General features: G+C 50.0%; 1 protein-coding gene across 1 annotated transcript in view; it reads left to right on the top strand.

Annotated features, from left to right (window-relative positions):
• Positions 1-2,993: 2,993 nt before the first annotated feature.
• CAPN5 (calpain 5) overlaps positions 2,994-13,253 on the top strand; it is a 46,409-nt gene continuing 36,149 nt past the window's right edge. Inside the window, exon 1 of the mRNA XM_072326992.1 lies at positions 2,994-3,123. The gene's annotated coding sequence lies outside the window, so the exon portion shown is untranslated. The remainder of the gene's footprint in view (positions 3,124-13,253) is intronic.

Genomic DNA, 13,253 nt, shown 5'->3' with positions numbered 1-13,253 from the left:
GGGACCTAAATGACTCCCATTACTGGAGCATCCGAAGGCCCGCTTAAATAAATCAAGTGAGGAGGAGATTATGCTGCAATCATGTGGAGAGGAAAAGGAGAGAATACATTACTGGTATTCCAGAGGCTGAGCGACTTTGTAAAAGTCAGAAAAAAATGCTGTTCAGTTCAAGCACAGCCAGAGGAACTGGGTTGGATTCAATGGTTGGGTCCATCAGTTGAGTCCATTGGTTGGGTACAACCCGGTCTGATGGTTGGCGACCCTGCACATAGCAGAGGGGTTTAAATGAGATGATCACTATGATCCTTTTCAACCCAGGCCATTCTATGATTCTACAATAAGATTCTATGGTATATCAGTTGGGTTCATCATTTGGGCGGGTTCATTGGTTGGGTTCATTGGCTGGCACCTTCAAAAAGGGGCAGAAGCTCTGCTCCCCTTCACCAGGCTCCTGCAGTAGGGACGGGGCATGGGGAAGGAATCACAATTTGCCAACGCTTTGTATTTTTCCTTATTTGTACTTTATTTATGGCGTATTTTTCCCTTTATTCCAAAGTTATTTATAGGATCCACTCTTAAAGCCTCAGTATTCTCACCCTCCCTCCTTGCCCACCCTTCATGTCGCTCCCATCACCGCAGCTTCATGCATCCCAACGATGAACCACCACGTGTTGGTATCAATTATATGCACATAATTTAGTATAACATCAGGCTCCAGTTGCTGATTTCTCTCTTATTTCTCCTTATTTTATTTTTCTTTTTGCTGCTTTTTCATTACTTCCCTTTGCCCAGTACAAAGTCCCCTGTCCCTACTGGGAATAATAAACACCCACACATGCCCCTGTCCCCATTAATCCCTTAACCTAAACCCTCGAACCCCTATAAACACAACAACCAACCCAAGCCACCCTATGATTCCGTTTGGCATCAAACAGATAAAAATGCCTCTTTGCTTCCGTTGTCTCTATGGAAGACTATGAAAGGCAACAGATATGCATACGGTTGGGATGAATGATGTGTTTATCAACCATCACTAATTAAAACCGAGGTATTAACATAATTATTGGAGCGCCATCAATCAATTAATGTTGATGGATGCCGATTAAAGCACGTAACGAAACAGAACGAGCATCCCTTCCTGCCCTGTTTCTGGGGCCAATACTGAAGATTTGAGGCTTGGAGTTGGAGACCTGCATAGGGTCTGTTCTTCTTCCCCCCTTAAAAACCTTCACAAGCTGAGATTTCACCTTTTCTAGTTGTTGTGTTCTTTAACTTTGCCTTTTGCTGCTGGAGCTTTCCATCGTGGGTTCCTAAGATGATGTTTTCCCACCACAACCCCTCCTTTTCTCGGTATATTTTTATTGGGGTGAGGGGAGAGGAAAAAGAAAGCATGGAACGGGGTCATTGCACTGACCTGGTTTTGAGCACAACCAGACCACAGCAGCCTCAAGGCCTGCAGAGCAGAGAGGAAAACACACAAGGAGGAAGAAAACACACGAACAAAGGCTTTTGCTGCCAGGGAAAACATTGCATTCCTGGAACGACACTCTGGCAAACGGACTAAAATAGCCCCAACACAAATACTGCATGATTTGAATATGTGACAAAAGTTACAAAACAAAAGCCCATTTTTAGGTATATTTGCATGGCGAGAGCAGCCGTTTCCCACCCCAGCCCCACTGCACACAGGGCCAAGCACCTGCCACCCCTCCTCCATGCTTCAGTTTCCCTCTGGCAAACCAAAGAAAGGGAATAGATTTGGGTTCTGAAAAACACGTCTCTTTTGGGAAGGTTCTTAAGCAAATCTTGCACCCTGATTGCTCTCCCCTCCACAGGCGAAGGCACTGAGGAGATCCTAGGGGCTGGTGTCAGTGCCTGGTGCCACCTCCATCCCCACAGCTCCCATCACAGTTGCCCCAATTCCCACCCCTACCCCCTTCCTTCCCAAATTCAGTTCCTAATTCCACTTCCCCTAATTCACACCTCCAATTCCCACTCCTAGCCTCCCCAATGACCCAATTCCATCCCCAATTCCTACTCCTAATCCCCCAGTTCTCACCTCTAGCCCCCCAGTTCTTGACCCTAAATCGCAGTTCTCACCCCCAGACCTCCAATTCCCACCCTACCTCTTCTCAATTCCCACACCCAGCCCCCAATTCCCAGACACCCAATTCTCACCCACCAACTCCCGATATGCGCTCTCAGTCCCCACAGTGATACTCCCATCCCTCCAGTTCCTATCCTCATCCCCCCAACTCCCACCTCCATCTCCCCAGTTCTCTCCCCCAGACCTTCAATCCCACCCCCATTCTCCCAATCCTCACCTCTCAGTCCCTACCCTGATACCCCCAATTCCCAAACCCCAGCTTCCCACTTCCCACACCGGACTCCCTATGTTCCCCCTGAAAGTCATATCTACTCCCAGACCCCAACTGCTGCTCCCAGCCCCCCAGTTCCCACCTCAACCCCCAGTTCTCACCCCCCAGATCCCAAATTCCCACTTCCATTCCCCCAGTTTCCATTCCAGGCTCCCACTTCTCCCCCCTAGACTCATAATATCCACTCATAGACCCCTACTCCTCCTCCCAGCCCCATAAACCCTACTCCAATCCCAACCCCCAGCTCCCAGTTCCCACTCCTAGTCCCCCAGTTCCCACTCCAGGCCCCCATTTCTCACCCGTAGATTCATTCACTCCCACACCCCTATTGCTATCCACTCCCAGCCCCCCAACCCCCACCCCAATTCTCATCCCCAACCCCTAACCCTAACCCTAACTCTCAATTCCCCAATCCCCAACCCCCTCAATCCCCACCCCCAGCCCTCAATTCCCATCTTTCCCACCCCCGACCACTTCCATTCCCCACTCCCAGCTTAACCCTGAGCCACCTCCGACTGCACCCTTCCTCCCGCCGTCTGCCACCACCCCCCACTCTCAACCCAGCCCCCAAAATTCCCGGGGATCCCTCTTCGCTTCCACCTCCGTTCCCATCTCCCGGCCCCACGCAGGCGCGGCGCTGCCCTCCCCGTCGGGGCGGCGCTTGGGGCCGGAGCGCTGCGGGCATCGGAGCTCCGGGAGCGGCTGCAGCGGAGCGGTGGGATATCGGAGCTCCAGCAGTTCGAAGGTACCGAGGAACCCCGGGATAGCAGATGGAAGGGCTTCTCCCTACTCCTTCTTTAACCCCGAGGCTGTAGCTGCTTGCTGTGCCCGGGGAGGGTGGGACTGCAGCCTTTCGGGATACCCTGCTCCCTTTGGGATGAAGCTATCCGCTTTGGGATGGCACCATTCCCTTTGGGATGCTCGGGGCACTTGTGGCGCTGGGGACGGTGTAAGGGGGGACAGCTGTATGGTGAGGGGTAAAGAAGGGTTTTAATAGGGGGAAGGAAGATAAGCAAGTGCACGCACCCTCCTGCACTGCTTTGCTTTAGGCACGGTGCTGCCCTTGGCTCGAGGAAGCAATAGCGAGAGGCTGAGATTCTGGGGATGCTGCAGATCGGGGCTGTGCAAATCAGGCTCTGAATGGTTAAAATCCTTCAGCTGCTCCCAGCGCAGCTGAGCTGAAGTGAAACTTTCAGCAGCGAGGCCTCGTGGAGAGCAGCACCAGCCACATTGCAAGGGAGGGGGAAGCCTGGCTTTTCCCTATCCCTGTAACAAGAGGTGTTATCTCTTTCTCCCCTTTATTTTCCTGCCCTGAAAACACTGATTCGGAGCTGAAAACAACAAGCTGGTGCTTTCCAATTGGGTGTCTCTCTGCCTCCTGCACCGGTCACTGCCAGCTGAGCTTGGGATGCACACACAGCGCTTGGGTTTATTGCCATGTATATATTGCCCATTAATTGTAGCCAATTAATTATCACCAGGTTCCCATTATGCCACTGCCTGGGTGCTGGGGAGAGCTGTCAGGCAATAAGAGGAGATGAGAGCAAAGCACTGTTTGCAGGGGTAGGGGAATGCTGTTAAATCCCATGACTTGCTTTCTTGTTGCATCCAACAGCCAGGATGGTGCTGTAGCTTTTCCTCTTCATCCCCCGGATGCTGGTTCCCCATCTCTGGGAGTTGTGCTGGTGTTATACTGGGGCATGAACTGATGTGCATGTGGGGCTGGTGGGCTCTTGCCTGCTGGGGGGAGTTTTCTCATTGGCTGCATCACTCGGGCTCAAGATGTTGGCAAACAGGAATGGAGGTTTTGAGGAGGTCTCAGCTTGGAAACCCAACACAAAGGCTCTGTGGGCTGCCCCCATCTCCTTTGGGATTGTCCTCCAGGGAATCCATTCCCTGTTGGGTTATGGAAGAGTTAAGGTGGTGAGAGAAGGGAAGAGCTGCTCCTATCGACTCCATCCCTTGAGATTGCCCCCTAAAAAGCCCCTTTCCCAAGGTCTCTGGTGGGATGAGGGCATGGAAGAGTTAAGGTGGTGGGACCACGGAATGGGATTAGGATGGATTCAGCCTGCAGCAGGTGCAGGGACTTCTCTAGAGGCTTTGCAGCTTTATCCCATTGGGAAGAGCATGAATTAGGGCACGCTTCTCTTCTAAGGTGCTGCGTGGCTGTGGGATAAGGAGGGTTTGGGACTGGTGGAGGTAGGAGGTAATGGTTTCCAGTCCACATACTGTGTGCTGGTGTCTCCATCGTGAAGGGCCATGTTGGTGCCCCCCCCCCTGAAGTGAGAGCAGAGCAGACATGGTGAAGCTCAGCTGTATCCCTGAGATAAATGTTTCTTTGATTATCAAAGAAACAACCAACAAAAAAATAAAAAAGGAAGAAATAAATCCATGCCCTGTTGCCGCGCAGATTAATAACAAAGCATTGATGCTTTAAGAAGGCTTTGGATCCGATCCCGAGAGGAGATTTAGATAGTGTTTGTGCTGGGGTATGATGATGATGCTAAGAATGGGTGCATCCTGTAGATCTGTTCATACTTATGGAATCATTACCAGACGTTTTCAACCAGTTCAGAGGTGCCAAAACCCCTTTCCTGGCTTGGTCCAAGCAGGCTGGTGTGTGGGGAATGAGAAAGGGCTGGGATCGTGGTGATGATCAGCTGGGACAGGGATGGGCCAGATGGACCCAGAGGTGCCTCCAATATCTCCCATTCCACGATTCTGTGCTCATATACAGTCCCTCCTCCTCCTCCCAACTCTCTGTGATCTGCTCCCATTTCTCTCCCTTACCTGTGTTCAGGTTTCAGCCCATAGGGAGCCAGTGATGTGATGGGATGCGCGTGGAAAGAATTTATTTGCTGGTGTCTTCACACCCGAGCCTTCATCTGTGGCTCAGAGGTGGGTTTTCATTGACCTGCTTTGTATCCGGGTCCAGACGGTGCTCCTCCACCTCCCATCCCATCCCACGTCCCCATGGGCAGCGCCATGGATGTGCGATGAGATGTGGTGCTTACTCCAGCTCTGCTCACTTCCACATGATTACCCAGAGAGAAAGGGCTGAGCTCGCTCCGAAAAATGGACGCAAACCCGTTCCCTTTGCTGGGGCTGCTTTGATTGCACCCATTGAGCTGCAGCATTAACCCTTTCCTGCTCTTAGGGACTTGATCAGTAGGCATGGTGGGGATGGGGTTGATGGTTGGTCGTGGTGATCCTGGAGGTCTTTTCCAAGCTTTATGATTCTATGACTCCCCTTTGTACCTCGGGGGGGATAACTCAAAGGTTATTTGTGCAGAATTGAGGTGCCAATGGATACAGCGTCTTTGAGTTTTTTTGATCATCTCTAGGAAATAATAATATGAGAGGTAATGGATGGCCTCAGGTTGCACCAGGGAGGTTCAGGTTGGATATCAGGAACAATTTCTTCTCCAAAAGAGTGGCGATGCATTGGCACAGGCTGTACAGGGAGGTGGTGGAGTCACTATCCCTGGAGCTGTTCGAGGACCGCAGAGATGTGGCACTGAGGGATGTGGTCAGTGGGCATGGTGGGATGGGTTGGGGTTGGACTTGGGATATTAGAGTTCTTTTCCAACCTCACCAATTCTATGATCCTATAAGAAGAAAACCCAAAGCATTTTCCTTTGTACTGTGGGGCAGGGAAGACTTCAGCAGCTCTTGCCTTTCTCTGCAGCGTATTCCTTTGCAGCCAGCATTGCAGATCCTCGTGCTCCAAGGCCACGACAGATGATAGCACTGCAGTGCCCCATAGGTCAGCAGACCATCTCCTCTGGGCCTGATCCAGCCCTGTAGGGTGGCTGACCCCAGCTCCCCAATTCCTGCACATCCCATGGGCAGCTTTCATGTGCTCCACAGGGGATGGCCCAATTCAGAGGCGCTTTGATACATTTAATCTTAAAACACTCCAGCAGAAACAAAAAAATCCCCAAACCCTGACAACACTCCCTGTGTCTTAGTTTGCCCTTGGGGTTAAAGGAATGATTTTCATCCTTCTGCTCTCCGTTTCTTGCACGTGTCCTCCAATTTCAAGCAGGCTGGAAGTTTTAATGCTGCCTACAACCAGGAAATGTGGCAGCGTGCATCAGCAGCAAGTGAACATTTAAGGGTTTTTCCTTGTGCAGGATTTAAGTTGTTAAGAGCATGGGAAATTGCTAACCAAACCTACAGGTGAAGCGACAGCAGCAGCTTAAGGGGTTGCAAAGCATTGCGACCACCTTAACTCTGCCCCATTGCTGCCGAGGTGGTAGGGCAGATCCTCTCCCTGACTGCAGCTCTGCTTGATGGCTTTGAGGTTTATTCTTCAATATGTTCTTGCTTTGAGGTTTATCTGGCAATAACTGACTTGAGATGGCTACAGGAGCCCAGAGCTGGGCAGTTTCCAGCCCAGGGACAGGGATGCTTGGTGTTGTTAAGTGCAGAATTGCAGGGAGAAAGGGCTCCAGCTCTTCACATGAAGCAAGATGCCTCATCCCTGCTGTGCTTTTACTGCTCTCTTTCTGTTTCCAGTTTAATCTCAGAGTGGGTTCCGTGTGGGAGTAAACGCAATCCTGCTGCAAGAAGACCTCTGCCCATTGCATTTCTATGCTTTTTGGGGTAGGATGTAGGCAGTTCTGGTTAGCCAGCTGTCCCAAGCTCACCTAGAAAAGAAGGAAGCACGTCTATCAGTTGCTCAGGGTTCAGTAGTTTTGTTGTTGGTTTGGGTTGTTGTTTCTTTGCTTTTTCTTTTTGGCTTGCAAGCCACACCCTGGCAAGCTAAATCTTCCTACCAAGTCTTTGCACACTCTGCTGCTCCCCAACCTTGCAGAGCTGGTCTTGCTACTCCTCTAAGCATGTGTGCAAACTGCCAGGATTGCTCCCGGCTGATTAAGGGAGTGAAAGCAAAGGGAAGTCGTGCGCAGATAAAAGATGCAGCTGCAAACCCTCCATTTGCAAGCAGCTGTTGCAGAGGCATTGGATCGGGGTCTTGAGAAATCCTCGCCCAGAAGAAATCTTTAGAGCTGGGTGGATGGCTGCTTTCTGTCCTACCCACGTAGGATCCCTCCTGGTGGTGCTGGCTGTAGGGACAGCCTCTGAGGGATGTCCATCAAGGTGGATGCTCTGGCAGGAGCAAAGGGTTGGGGATTGCAGCCCTGCGCATAATAAAGCTGGAGGTGCAGCAGGGGCTGTTCTCTCTAATCATAGCTGTGGTGTGGTGTTGGATCAGCTCAAGCTGGGGAACCACTCTTGTGGCTCAAGGTCACATCCTGGGGTTTGATTGCATTATAAAATGGCTGGGAAACAAAAGCAAAGGAAGGTGGGTGCTGCCCACTGGCAGGAATCCCTACCAAAGAATCATAGAATCATAGAATTACCCAGGTTGGAAAAGACCTTGAAGATCATCAAGTCCAATCCTATAGATCCAGGTCCAGTAGTGTTGGTGCATAGAATCATAGAATTGTTGGAGTTGGAAGGGGTTTCTAAAGGTCATTGAGTCCCACTCTCCTGCAGTGACCAGGGATATCTACATGGAGATGCCCTATGTTTTCTGGAGGTCACTTTGCCTTGTAAAATAGATCTGTTCCTCCCTGAATGTTTCTTCTATGGACAAAGAGCCAAAGGCATCTCCATGGCAGGACACAGCCTGTCCCTGCCCTGAAAGCACCACGATGCAGTGATGCATGTCAATCATTTTATCATAGAATGGAATCATAGAATGGTTATGGTTGGAAAAGACCTTTAAAGTCACCATGTCCAACCGTCAACTCATCCCCCACCAAGTCCACTAAACCGTGTCCCTCAGTGCCACATCTACACGTTTCTTGATCATGATGAGCAGCAGCTCGTGTGATGCTGGTTGGCTTTGGCCATCCAACTGTAGGGCCATATGTTGGCCCATGGGATTTCTCCCTCGGACCTCTTGTTACACAAGAGGGGGAATGCTCAAAAGGGAGATGAGGCTCAATGGATGTAACCCGTGGTGCTCAGCACTGTGAGCTGTATCCATCTCCCCCAGGCAGCAAAGCTGGAGTCCAGGCCTTGTTGGTAAAAGCCTTCAGCCTTTTGTGTTCAAGAACAGCACAGCAAAATCTTCCCTCTATAGTAGAGAAAACTGGGGCTGGTGAAATGAAGGAGAAAGGGAAGAAGGTTGGTGAAGGTGTTGCAGCATTAAGGCAGAAATGTGACTTGAAGAGCTCAAAGTGAGACAGCAGGAACTTTACCGCTATGCTTCTATGCCCGTGTTGATCTTGTAGCATCCAATTGCCTCCATTCTGCCTCCTGTGGAGTAGCCGCATCCCCGTTATCTCTTCAGCTCCTCGGGCACGCGCCTCTGCATCTTTTGAAGTTCAATTGCTTTAATTATCCCAGAAGCTGCAGAAGCAATTGGAGGCAGCGCATTTGCATGGAGACGTGCTGCATTTTATCTGTGCTTAATAATGAGCTTTCTGAATGAATTTCCCAAAACCTCTTAACGAAGCATCTCCGTGACCCGTAACGCCCAAGCAGAAGGCTGTCTGCACTGTCTCAAGCAGCACTCCATGACTTCTCTGTCCTTCTCTCTGTATACATAATGGAGGTGTGGGTCGGTCTTCAGACCATAAGGTTTCTGTCCAGCTGGCAAGAAATTCAGTGCGAACATATTGTTGTGGTGTAAGGCTTCCAGTGGAGTCGGTGTGACTGGGTTTAAAAGCAGCTGGTCCAGACATTCAATTAGGAGCCCTGAATAAATAATAGAAATCAGTTCAGGCCAGTCCTACAAAGACAACATCCTTCTGTTGACTTATTTGTGTTTTATCCAGAATGATCGAAAGGGATGCTGAGAAAGGCACGGTGCTCCTGTAGCCTGATAAAGTAGGAGTTCAACACCATGCATGTGGGGAGTGATGGCAGTTGAGTCCTCTTGGGTTAAGGATGGCCCATGTGGATGAACAACCACAGGTGGAGGTGACTCAATTCTGTGTGCATGACTCTGCTCTTCCTAAGCTGTTTCTGAAACCCTGCTCTATTCAGACCATATTTGAAAGCACAACCTTGCTATGTGAGACCAGCCCCCCACGTCCCTGAGCTACTCCATCCCAGTTTGGGGCTGCCCTATGTAAACCTGGTGGAGCCCTGCAGAAGCTTTCTGCCATCAGTAGGGTTTTACTAGGAAGCCCAAGGATTCATAGGTATGCTTGGATACGACCTTTTCCTTCTTTGTTGTAACCAGCCATTATGTAGTGCTCGCTATAATCATTAATCAGAGCCACAGCTGCAGGGCTGGGGCATGGAGGGTTAGCAGGGTGATGGGTATCTCCAGGTGCTGGGCATTGGCAAGGCTCTTTAGTTCACCGTTCAGTTCTTGTCCTACAATCTCTGTTGATCTGTTTAAAACCCTGATCTGGAGATTTATCCAGGGTTTTTAACCCTGTTGAGGTACCTGGTAGAATCATCAATCATTAAGGTTGGAAAAGACTGCTAAAATCAAGTCCAACCATCAACCATCCCCACCATGCCTGCTGACCACATCTCTCAGTGCCACATCTCTATGGTTGTTGAACACCTCCAGGGATGGTGACTCCATCACCTCCTGGGCAGCCTGTGCCAATGCATTACTGCATTCATAGAAGAATTTTTCCCTAATATCCAACCTGAATACGATGCATGTCTGTGCTGGTAATGTTGGGATGTGTTAACTTTTCGGGGTACCCCAAACAGAACTTGTTTGTTCTCCCCCAACTAAGAGTTTGGGATGAGCTGGATACCAAGCAGGGAATGTCTTCTGCTTCTCTCTTCATCCCTTGTGTGAAGCTGGCAGCCTGGTGGCACATTAACCTTCCTCTGCTTTTGGGTCTGTCCTTCTGCCATCTCCTCTTATTTTTCTTCCACAACCATCTCTGTTAGTCCTGCAGCCCTCCAGCCTCTTCCATTTGCAGCCTTTAGACAGACATCCTGTTCCTGACTGAACTTAATGCTAAGCAGAAGAGTTGCCCTGGCAGCCCATAAACCCATGTTGCTTGCAATGCTCTAGTCAGGCAGATCTTGACCATAGCACCTCAGCAAGCAGGGGATGGGGAACGAGCTCTATTCACAACCTAGACAGCCACCAGGAAATGTGTTTTTCCATCCTGCTGCTGAAACAGTGTTATGGGGGTGTTGGTCAGTGCAGCGTTGCCCTTTTCTCCTGCAGCAACAACGTGGCCTGTTTGCAAATGGTGACTCATGTCTGCAAGGAACGAGGAGCTCCCAAGCTTGGTGGCACTCCCTGCATGAGTTATCCAAGCAAAAGGGGACTCCTGACGTTTGCACCTTGCCTGTTTCCCTGCAAACAGGCATCTAGGGATACCCAGACCTGCTGACTGCAGGCACAACCATGCCTCCATGTACACCCATTGGTTTGTCCATTTGGTATGCGGGCATCTGTTGGAGCTCTTTTGACTTGCAGGTCTGTGAGCTGTGCTTTTGCATTTGCTTCCCCGTGTTCTTTACCTGGTGGTAATGCAGTCCCATGCGCTGGGGGGAAAGTGGGGTGGTTTATTAGAATCATTAAGGTTGGAACAGACCTCGAAGTTCATCAAGTCCAACCATCAACCCATCCCCACCATGCGCCCACTCAGCCATGTCCCTAAGTGCCACACCTGCACATTTCTTAAGCAATGAACAAGTGATGTTGTGGGGACGTCCCATGAACAGAAAGGTAAAAACCAGAGAGATATGCATTCAATCCTCTGTTTTATAATGGTTTTCTTTCGATAAGCGACTGCTGTAAATGCTCGGTAATTTGCACTTGGAGTAAAGCACCTACTTAGGAAAACATCCAACTGCTCCCAAACATCTGGGTATGAAGAACCTACAGCTTCCCATAGGAATTAAATCCTTGGTTAACCGCAGTCAATTTGTGAAGAAATAATGTCTTGTTTTCGGGTGTTCATCGGCCTGGCTTCACCTCTCAGTCCTTGTGGATGCTGCTGATGCACACAGGATGCTCTGTGGTGTTGTTGGCTCCAAGCCGTGCCACTTTGTGTCCGAGCAAATCGACAGTGGATGCACCCGTGGGAATGGGAAAGAGCTTTGGGAACGCAGCTTAAACCTGCTGCCGGCTGTGCTGCTGGTCCCAATGGCCTTTAAATGAGACTGTCACTTTGTAGCCTGCATCTTGAGGGGGTTTTGTTGTTTGTTTGTAGAGATGTTGGCCAGGAGGTGTGGAGCACTTATCTCATGTTCTGCGTGTAGAAAGGGATTTGTGGTTTGGCTGCTTCTTTCCCATATTGTGGAAAAAGAGTGTATAAAGCTGTTCTTGTGTCGGCAGCATTTCCCCTGCAGGGCTGGATTTCTTTGTCAATAGATGGAAGAGCAGTTCCCGGTGTACACAGAATCATAGAGGCATTAATCATTAAGGCTGCAAAAGACCCCAACCCATCCCACCATGCCCACTGACCGCATCCATCAGTGCCACATCTTCATGGTTGCTGAACATCTCCAGGGATGGTTGACCCCACCATGTTCCTGGGCGGTCTGCCTCAATGTGTTGTCCCTTTTAAAGTGAATAAATGTTTCCTAATATCCAACGTGCACCTCCCCTGGTACAACTAAAGACCATGACCTCTCTTCCTGAAGTGGCACACAAGAAGGCTGGGCAGAACCTGTCTGCTCTGAGTACTCCGAATATTCTGCCATTAGGGGTTGTGGTGTTGTAGGTTGTCCCTATGGCTGCACCCGACTGGGGATTTGGGAGCCCCATGCCTGGTCCACTTCTCATCTTCTCTTTGACCCACAGCTTTGCAATGTGATACCAAAGATATCTCCTGCTCAGTGCAAACGTAGGTCGCACCCTGTAAGGACAAATTGTTTGGTCTGACGTGTCTCCAGACAACTAAAAACTGTAGGATCTGCAAGCAAGGAGCCCTTTGCTCCTGGCCAAGGTGCAGCCTTGAGATAAGTGCAGTGAGCCCATGCCGGCACAGCCTGCAAGCTGGAAGGAAAGGAAGTGATTTCTGAGAAAGGAAGGAATACATCAGCAAACATTTCATCCCGGCCTGTGCAGGCACTTTCAATAGTTATCCCATTGCAGTGCTTGGAGCCAGGATCACAACCAGCTGGCAGGAGCTGGAAGGGGGAGTCCACAGCAGCCCTGAGTCATGCATCTGGCTCCCTCCCCAACAAACAGCTACTTGCTTAACTGTTTCGTGGCTGAACTGAGCTGTCAGGCTCAGATTCTGTCTGCAGAGGGGGTTGGGAGAGCAGCTTTCATTTCTTTCATTTCTGAAGTTCAGCCTGGTAAGCGTGAAATGCTGCAAATTAAGGAGTGTAATGAGTTTTAATGCTGCCCCAAGAAACATTCCCCCCAGCCCTCCCATTCGATTATTTTGCAGTTGAAAACAAAAAAAAGTAGAAGAAAAAAAAAAAAAAAAGATCCTGAACATTCTCTTTTCTCTTTTAGCTTGGCTTTTCCTTTGCAGCTCAGTTCTGTTTCATAGAGTCATAGGATGGCTTGCGTTGGAAGGGACCTCAGAGATCATCTAGTTCCAATCCCCCTGCCATGGGCAGAGTTTCCAGCCACTAAATAAGGCATCAAACCAGGCTTCCCAGAGCTTCATCTGTCCTGACCAGCTATTTCCACCCTCTTGGCCAAGGGTGAAAGTCACCCTGGGGTGGGATAGCAGGGCAAGGAGTCAACCTCTCAAGCAGATCTGGGCCACAGAAAGGCTGAGGATCCTTGGCTGAGAGAACTTTTGTCCCGTTCTCGTTGGGATGGACAAGGTAAACATTGCAAAGGTCATTGGAAAAGGAAGCTCCGAGCTGTGATTGCAGAGCAGTAATTTTATGAATGAGCACATAGGTGCCAGTCCTTGGCCACAGGACAGGCAGTGGAGTGGAGGCTGGCATCTCCTGCACCAAAGCCAG

Source organism: Excalfactoria chinensis, chromosome 1 (assembly GCF_039878825.1).
Source record: "Excalfactoria chinensis isolate bCotChi1 chromosome 1, bCotChi1.hap2, whole genome shotgun sequence".
Taxonomy (NCBI): domain Eukaryota; kingdom Metazoa; phylum Chordata; class Aves; order Galliformes; family Phasianidae; genus Excalfactoria; species Excalfactoria chinensis.
Note: the sequence above shows the minus strand (reverse complement) of the source record. Positions and strands in the feature narration are given on the sequence as shown.